Here is a 9,541-nt window from a genome sequence, read left to right as displayed (position 1 = left end):
AAAACAACCAATAAGATTTGTAACTGTTAGCTAGGCACCTTAAGAGACATTCAGTTTTGAATAGCAAAAGAAATACATACCTTTTTTCAAGATGAATATAAATTATTATCATTTCTGAAACCTCCTTCAGTTTTTGTTCTGTAGCCTATAAGCACTTCTCTAACTGGAAAATTGCATGTGGAATACAGCAAAGTGGGGGGGGGTTTAACTTTCTGTCTTTTTTTTTTTTTTTTTTGTCAAGGAGTTTAAAACTGATCTTGCACTAGTAGGTTGAATGCATTCACTTCTAGAAGACATGACAGCCTGAAGTGAAAAAAGAATTTAAAGGTGAAAGGGTTATCAGCTGAAGAAAATTATCTTGACACCAGTCTCCTGCAATCATGAGCAGATTGAATTATGTGATTTTAAATGAGATCTCTTTGGTAACTTTTCCATGCTAAAGCAGAAAAAAAAATTTTTCAAGAGAATTACAGTTTTGCCTTTGTCCCTCATATTTACAAAGGAATAAAATTTCTTGCATTGAAAGAGAATGATTTTTATAAAAGCCTTTTGCTTTTTCCTTAAAAGAAAGTCCTCTAATACATTTTTTTTTCTAATTCTAACATGCTTGTGCATGTATGAATTAGGTATGTGTATCTATCACTAAGTGCCAGACACATATAGAAAAACAAAATACAGATATCCATACACACAGAAATCCAATAGCTGAGCAATCTGCCTTGATGTCTTTTGAACTACAAACATTTTCAGCAGAATTCATCAAGGTTAAGCCAACTTCTTTGACCTGGACATTTTTATACAGTGGTAGATCTGTTTTTTTAGATATATTTTATAAATGCAATGCTGCTGCTGTTATGTAATAAGTATTGGTTTTGTTTGCTGCATATAAGACATGTTTCAGAAGATTTTCTCGCTGTTATGGATAAACACCAAAAAGAAGAAGAAAGAAAAAAAGACATTACTAGTGAAATGCCATGTCCATGAGCAAACTGAGAGTGGTAGGGATTGAGCAAGGGCACTGAATAAACAAAGCATTTCCCTTTCCATACTGAAAGATCCCAAGCTCTAGGTTAAGCGGGAGCAGGAGCTCTGTAAATCCCCAGGAGTAATTTGAACCTCACAATTACCCCTGCTATGCCTTGGATCTGTTTTGTAAAGTCTCATCACATAGAAGATTAGGAAAAGGAAGGAGGACAGCAATATACCTGACTCCATAACCAGGATTAATGGATGCAACAACTAAGTGCCCCTGACAGGCAAAGAAAAACATCACCACTTGTAATGATATGTCTTTAACAAAACTGAACATCTCAGCCTTTGTGTGGGCTCAGATCTGATCATCTGATGTCCCTGAATAACACCCATCCCTTCCTCTAGACCAGAGACAATGTCACTGTGTTGACCTAATTCCTCCTACTCCACCTTTCTACCCTTCCAAACAAAGCAGTGCCTTCAGCTACCCACAGGCAATGGACCCTTGCAATGCAAGGCCGTGTTAGAAATCCAACCTCAATTTAGTCTTGCATTTTCTGTTCAAACCAGAGGAAATGTCAGAAAGAAATGAAGACAAGCCAGATCCTCAGTAGTTGGCTAACTCTAAGCTTATTCCTATTGCACAGAAGCCAACCAAACCAGCAAGAGGGTAGTGCCAAAGAGCATCAGGCCACCCTGCCAAAGAACAAGCCTTAGGCCTAGCTGCTGCTACTGGAAAACCCCAGACAAACGCCTGGCAGAGCTGGCCCCAGACTAACACATTGTTATTGTGGGGGAAGGAATGATGACACAATTTCCTGCTCAATGTTTATGCACTTGTGCCCTGGAGCTTTGGCTTCTCCCTGCAGTGGATATAAGAAGCAATCCAACTGCAGGAAAGGCGTTTTGGTTGCCTGAGGTATTGCTGTGACAATGCATCCCTTTTTTTTCCATCTATTCTATGGTTAGCTCTTTGATTCCCATTAGTGATTTTAAACAAATTAGAGGATATCACACAGACTTTGCCATCAACAAGGGCAAAGCAATCAGCAGCAAATGAAGAAATAGGAGCATCAAAAAGGTGATATGAGGTGTCACAGTAGAAACAGTACAGAAAATGAAGACTGGTTTTCCAGACTCCCTCCTACATGGAATTCATCCTTCCTACTCGGCTCACTCCCATCCAGACGGATTGTGACATTTATATTGCTGTGTAATTACAGCAAAACCCAGACTTTCATTGCACTGGCACATGTAGGCTCCCTAGCTTATGGATGTCTTTTGGGATAAAGGCATATATAGCATGTACAATTTATGTCAAACACACAATTTTGATGTAATTTCATATACACACTTGATACAAGGTCACTAAAGGGTATTTCTCCCAGGGCATTTCTTCATTTTCTTTTAATCAGTGTTACTGTTCCTGGACTAGTGTGGGAACTTAAGGGGTGAAGAATATTTAGATTATTGTGAACAAACTAAGTGATTTCACATTATAAAGAAGAACTAGTAAAATTCTAGAGAACAAGCAAGATTTATTAACATGATAACTACAAAGATAAGTTTTATAACGGATTTTGTGATTATGCTTAAAACTTTATGGGTGCTTCCTCAAATGTGCAACAAACCTCTTGTTGCAGGTAAAATTTTAATAAAACAGCAGCTCTTCAGATTTTCTGAGTAGTGAAATCATATTGGTTTTTATTTTTTCTACTTCATAGAATTCACAGAATGGTAACTGAGCTTTAAAATCACTCTATGCTAAATTCTCTGTATTGCTATACCAGGAGATAGCTCAGCTCAGAAAAATTTACAAGTCAAACAAAATTTACAAGACAAAAAAGGTAAAAGGCTGAAAAAGTGAAAGATGCAATAAGTTATTTTCATAGCTGATGTATCGAGGTGGCAGCCGAGGCTGCCCATTTTTGTTTCAATCTCTGATTGAACCACAGTAAAGAAACAGACATCATTTTGAATCTAGAAAAATAATGTAATAATGTATACAAGATTAAGTAGTTAATGATCTACTGATGTAACAAGGTAAAGCAAATGGGAAAAAATGCAATTTGCAGTACTGGCATAGAAGAACACTTCCTCAGTTTTGCTGTAACAGAAGAGCATGAAGCGGCCAAAATATATTCAGTTTGGCAGGAACAGACTATTAGGAGCAAAAAAGCATTTTGTCCCTTTCAAAAGTTTAACTGCTTCCACTACAGACCAGTCAAAGTGACATGCATTAGCTGTCAACTTCTTACTCCAGTTTTATATAAGCTGACATGTAAGCAGGTAGTGATGGCTGAATACCAACACCGGTACTTTTAAAGCTGTTGCACTCAGCTCTTACTTAAAGTGCATGAAAATTGGTGTTATGCTGTGAGCAAATGACAGCAGAGCAGAGGCCAAGAGAATGCTCTTGAATGAGGTGGAAATGTTATGTTTTCTTAGTGTTAGCCATGAATTCTGTCCTAGTGCCAGAGTGGTTTCTGTGCAGGCTTCTTGCAGAGTGAAACAGAAATGATGGCTCTGCTGCAGCTTTTCTTCAGTCTGTGGCAATTTATCAGCATGATACGAATCTCTGAAATGTCTAGCTGTTGTTCTTCTCTGAAAATACAATACAGCTAAGATAAACAGTGGTGCTTTACAGAGAAAAGACAGAAGGATAAACACAGGTTCTAAAATGGCAATCACTTTTCTTCATTTTGAAAAATTTGTTACTAGAAACGAAGTGCATGGGCAGGAGAAGGAAATAGAGATGATGCTATTTCTCTGGGTTGTAACAAGAGAGGACTTTAGCTTTATCTTCTATAGGAAGAGACCTACTTTTTCAAAAGTCCAACATAAATGAGAACATCCATAAAAAATATATATCTCTTTGAAGAATGTCAGACACTATTCTGCAAAATTTACTTTTTAAAATAGTTATTTTTTTAAAAATAAATAGCCCCCAGCTGGAGAGCAGTTATCCCTTCAGAGAGGACTGAAGGGTTTAGAATGCATAAAAATGAAACATTTCTGCAGGAATTAAAACAAGAAGAAAAAAAAAAAAAAGATAACAGCAATTGGAGTATTTACCAGCTAAACCAACAGTAACATAAGAAACATATAAACACCTCTCCAAACCCCAAAATATTTACCACAGGACAGCCTGTGGTATTTGCCTTTCCAACATGTGAGAGTCTGGTACTAACTTCCCTGTTGCATCAACAGGCTTCCGTTAAAACCTACTGTGAGTGAAAGGACTCTTTAAAATAGACTAATTTTTCAAGGTCAAAACTGAAACTGCACTCCATCCTGTGCCATTTTAGAAAGAAGAACTGATAGGCAGGAAGCCTTTCTTGCTTCCTTCATCTCCCTGCCTTGGGAAGGAAATTTAGTTGTGCCATAGTCTGACCTAAATGATTGAAGTTTTGTGCGATGATCTCCCACAAAATTACTTTCAACATGTTTGACCTCTTGAATTCCATTATTTATTTGAATTATGCCAGAAAATTTTTACAATTATTATATTTCATGATGTAATCTTTGACAGCACCATCCATTACTCAGCATGTTAAAGACTTCTATTTATCTATTCAATTCCTACTCCCCAGGGGAAATAGATAAGTTAATTACAACTTGGTAAAATCACTGGGAAAAGATTGGATCCACTGGAATGAAAATCTGAGTTTTACAGTCAGTTTTTATACCACAGAAAATAATTATAAAAAGTAGAAATAAAATAAAATAATTAGAGGTTTATATGTTCTTAATTAACCGCTTTTTTTTTTCTCTCATTGAACTTTACTGGGATTTCCATTCCAGGAAAACTGTTTAACTGGAACCCACACTTTACTTATTAACTGTACAGTATCAAAGTACATTATTCAACATGATGTTTGTTGACTAGTTCTCTTACAAAAATGTTTCTTTTCAGTTTTGAGAGGAGACTTTGCTCTCAGGTTACTGTAACTTCTGTCTCTGTTACAAAAGATTTTGAATATTCTTATAATCTAGAATAAATTTAGGGGCTTTTTTGTGCTGTCAATAAAACCTCTTTTCATCTGCAATGAAAAGTAAATTTTCAGGAAAAATGTATAGAATTAGCATAAAGAAAAGGTTTTGGTTTTCTGAGGAAGAAATATTGAAAATCCATATGTTCAGAAAACAATGTAAGATTTTATACATATCCATACAAAGTTTGTTTAGAAAATTCACAAAATTATTTTCCATATATCAAGTTGCAGTTTCTGGTACTCTCAAGAAATCATGAAGAATAAAATTTTCTACTCTGGTCTGGGGGGTAGAACAACACCAGAAAAATGGAAACAATCCAGCTCAGGAATGATTCCTTTGAAACAGAATCTGTGGTGTAGAGATGAATAACTACTAGAGCATACAGCTGCCAACTCTGGAATTTGGCATTCCACATTTCACTTAACCATAAAAAATGAAGAGGAACCATGTTCAAAGGCAAATGTAGTAAAACATTAAATTAATTTTATAGTGTGCATATTATAGGTCAAGCATGTCTAAAAGTTCTCAAAGCAAACTGCAACAATGTCACTGAAAAATATTTACCATGGAATAACCTAAGTAAAACATAATAGTAATAAAAGACATTTCTATTGTGTCTCTCTTCTGCCTCCTCATTATATTTTTAATAATACAGATGGTATCTTTGAGCATATATTCAAACCTTCGCTTGCTTTTTCTGGGCTTAATACTAATGATTTAAAATGTTACCCACAGTAAGGACTCATTTAGTTCCATTCTCCTTTCTTTGAGATAAACTTCTTTTCAACAAAAGCTTTCCGTGTACACCATGTCACCGTATTTTGCTTTCAAGTATTCTTCTTTTTTCTTTTAAAACTCAAAACACTTATTTGTATATTCCCATTTCTGGAACTCTAAAGGAAGAATCTTCAGCTATGTTACCGGAATATGGGTCCCCTAACTCAGAGAAACCTGAGCTGCAACATACCAGCAAATTCTGGTCACAATTTCAAGAAGGAAAAAGTACTTATGCTTTTGTGAGACTAATGGTATGAGCATAAAAATTATAATTTTCAAGTTGCTGTCATTCCTGAACAACATTCCTGTTCAAAAGAACTGGAAGCATCCATTTTGCTTTCGAGTGTCTTCAGCTGGCTCCCTTTCCTATTGTAATATTAAGAAAGCAAAACTCCTGTCATAGAAGATACCAGCATTTATTTATATTTTATATTAGAGAAGTTTTTAGAGTTACTGGAATATCAGATCTACCCAAAAACCTGATATATGGAGTAATACTAACTTGATAAGCTGTGCGTGCAGATGCCCTTGATATGATGCTTTTTTTTTATCCATGAAATATTATTCTTTATAGATTTACATTATTACCTGTGGATCATAGCTACCAGTAGAAGGAGGATTATATTTTATACCTAATCAAATACTCTTAAATACTCAATAAGACTGAAGCATAAAGCAGGCCCAAAAAAGTTTATGGAATTGTTTGGTTCTGTTGTAGGGGAAGTACAAATCCGAATTCTAAGACAACTGAGATTTTAATTGAGAAAAAATGTGAGGGCTAAAACGTGGGGAGAGCTACCATTTTTAGTCTGCACAACCTTTCTATGGTGAAGAAATTATAAATCAGTCAATGGCAAATTCTAAGCACTGCTGACAGCAAGGACAGTGATAATGGATAGAAAGGAAAAAGGAAGAGGGAGAATGAGAGAAAGAGTACAGGAAAAGTGAAGGAGGTCATGCAGCCAAGGGACTTGTTCAAAGTCACTCAGTATATTTTAACGCATTCTCCTGGGTCCTGCGTGATTGTTCCATGTAGAAGCCTTCAGTATCTCTCAGATCTTCCTCTTCATTAAATTTTTACATCACCATGAAGAGAGATCTCCTAAACTATAGCCAGATTAATGAGTGAAAAGGCAAAGTCAGCTACACAGATCTGTAATAGAAATCAAGAGCCCTAAGTAGCTGCTAGGAACATGAAGCCTGGTTCTATCATCGCTTAGTAGGTGGGACTCGGATAGAAATCATTGGAACATAACAGGATTTCAGAAGGGCTCAGAATTTATGAGACTCCCCACTTATGCCTAATTGAAGGATCGTGAAAGTTAGCCTGGATTCCAAGTTCTGTGATAGTAATCAGGCAAAACTCAGCAGGTTTGGAACTTGTGAGTGACACAGACATTTTCTTCGCGTGAACTAATATTTCATAATTATTTATCATCTCAAAAAGAGATCACAGCATAAAGATTGTGTTATATGCATTCAGACCTATTTGCATTGGTGATTCTTGATCTTTATTTAGACTTTGGTACAGCAAAATAGAAGGAATTAATTAATGCATCACATTCAGTTCAATTTTGTTTTGCTTTATATTTTTTTTAATTAGACGTGCCACCGAAAGCTGATGTGAAGATCTTGAGATTGACAGAGCATGCTTTACCATGTCAGCACTCAGGCAAGTCATCACTCGAACAGAGGCATTATGAATGAACCATAACATTAAGTACATTTTCCAAAAGAATGAACAATATGCTGCAATAACACAGCACAAATGCCACTGGTACAAATAAAGTATGGAAACAAAACAAACTCTCATGCTTCAAGGCATAGATCAACAAAGGCTTTACACTCAGACTAGAAGCTAAAAGGATTAAGTCTTGTCAATCAGTGCATGAACACTGCTCCGTACAGTGGGATCACTGAGTTCCTAGTGAAGTACCATGCCTCTGTTGCAACAATCACCACAAAAATCAGTCCAGGACAGTTGCAGCACTTGATATTTTTAATGAGAGTATAAAGAAACCTTTTTCTGTATGTGAGAAAGCTCAAATCATGATTTCTTACAGTACTTTATGAAATATTGACCATTACAAAGTGCCTCCAGCAGCACTCTCAAGTTCGTATTCCCAATGTTCTACACAATCTATGTTCACTCTCAAGTTCGTATTCCCAATGTTCTACACAATCTATGTTCACTCTAGCAAGGTTTGATGGTAGCATATCTTTTTAGTTAGAGTTGAGGATGCAATAACTCCTTTATACACACTTCAGGAGCTCAGTTTCAACTAGCTCTGGTTTAATACTGTAAATTTCAGCCCATTATCACTTGCTGTGGGTTAGGTCCAATGCCAAAAAACACCTTTTGGTTTACGTTGACCCAGAGTATTTATTTCCTGTGATTCAAGACCACTCCATGATGCAATCCAAGAAGCAGTTGGAGGGGTTGACTGGATGATTAACTTCAGAAGCCTGGTTCTGACCTGAAGTGAATTGCTGTTGCAGGCACACCAGTCTTGGCCTCAGAGCGCACGCCTAAGTACCACTGAAGTGCTCCATCTGGAATGCCCGAAGGAAAACCCTAACAAGCCCCAGGTGTCACGAGGCAATTCAGTGCACCCTTTGAAGCCACCAAGAAAACCTACACCCTACTGCCTCATGATGTGCAGCAACCTGAAATGCAACACAGCTGTGACACCATTATTATAGTTTTGCTCTCTCTTGTGGTGAAATCTGTAGGTAGACTGGATGTCATCTGCCAACTTTTTTTCCTGGGAAGAAATCATTATATACAAAATTTCCAAAAGCCATCATCATACAAATATTCACATGTGTTTTATCAGCATGAACAATATATTAATACCTATAGTTTATTCTGTGCTCCTGGAACCTATGAACACTCTTAATGTCAGACTGGCTTCTGAGCTCTTTCCAAAAAATAAAATATTAAAACCCCCAGCCCCATGCCAATGAAATGAGGGGAACTGTCATCACAATAATGTGTGGTGACTTAGAAGTCAAGCCAAAAAGGGCCATCTTTCTTTGTCTGGGACAATAATATTATCTTGTCTTTTTTGATTTGCCAATTGCAGATATAAAACAGTTTATAATGGATTCAGGCCTTGGTGGAACATTTATTTTCCCTCTCCAACTATCTTTTACTATGAAGTGTAAGTGGATAATACCTGAATCAGTCTCATATTTAGATGCATTGGAAAATGTTGTGGTACTCATATTTACTATATGTGTACACAGGTAAACACACACACATATATGCACACAAAAGTTTTGAGTATCAGAAAATAGAGTTTTGAAAGGATGTGAGCAAAGGTCAATCCAGCCCTTTGGTAAAGCCCTCTCTCAGTGAACCTTCAGACCCTTTGATCTCAGAGTCTTAGCTCTAAAATGAATCTATAACCAAGCTAGGAACAGGGAGCAGAAGCACGAGGTAAGCAAACAGGGTGAACACAAAAGGGTGTTGCTCAGGTTTGAGGCATTTGTTTGCATGACTAGTTGTAGACCAAGGTGAAAAGTGCAACTGGCTTTTTGGACTGAACAGAGTGTGTAAACAAGCATGAAAAGGAGGTTAACTCTCACCATTGAGAAATGTTTGGGCTCTTGAAATCAATGGGTGATTCGTGACAACAAGGAAAGGGCAAATACTGAAGACAAAAAGGCTCCAGCCTGTGGTTGGTATTCAATCTTCTCTTAATATCAGGTAAACTTGTTACAGATCCACAAATAGCTCATGTGCTAGGCTGGGCTTTCACTAAGGTAGGAAGAGGTTTTGATGTAGAGTAAA

At 36.8% G+C, this 9,541-nt stretch overlaps 1 long non-coding RNA gene across 2 annotated transcripts in view; it reads left to right on the top strand.

The window, feature by feature from the left end:
- The first annotated feature begins 9,277 nt into the window (after positions 1-9,277).
- LOC134416673 (uncharacterized) overlaps positions 9,278-9,541 on the top strand; it is a 38,116-nt gene continuing 37,852 nt past the window's right edge. The window contains exon 1 of one of the 2 annotated variants that reach the window (XR_010027325.1): positions 9,278-9,428. This is a non-coding gene — a long non-coding RNA (uncharacterized LOC134416673). Of the gene's footprint in view, positions 9,458-9,541 lie in introns of both variants that reach the window. The other variant, XR_010027326.1, reaches the window with a different exon arrangement.

This window comes from Melospiza melodia, chromosome 3 (assembly GCF_035770615.1).
Source record: "Melospiza melodia melodia isolate bMelMel2 chromosome 3, bMelMel2.pri, whole genome shotgun sequence".
In the NCBI taxonomy this organism is placed as follows: Eukaryota; Metazoa; Chordata; class Aves; order Passeriformes; family Passerellidae; genus Melospiza; species Melospiza melodia.
The sequence above is the reverse complement of the archived record's forward strand: the minus strand, read 5'-3'. Positions and strand labels throughout refer to the sequence as shown.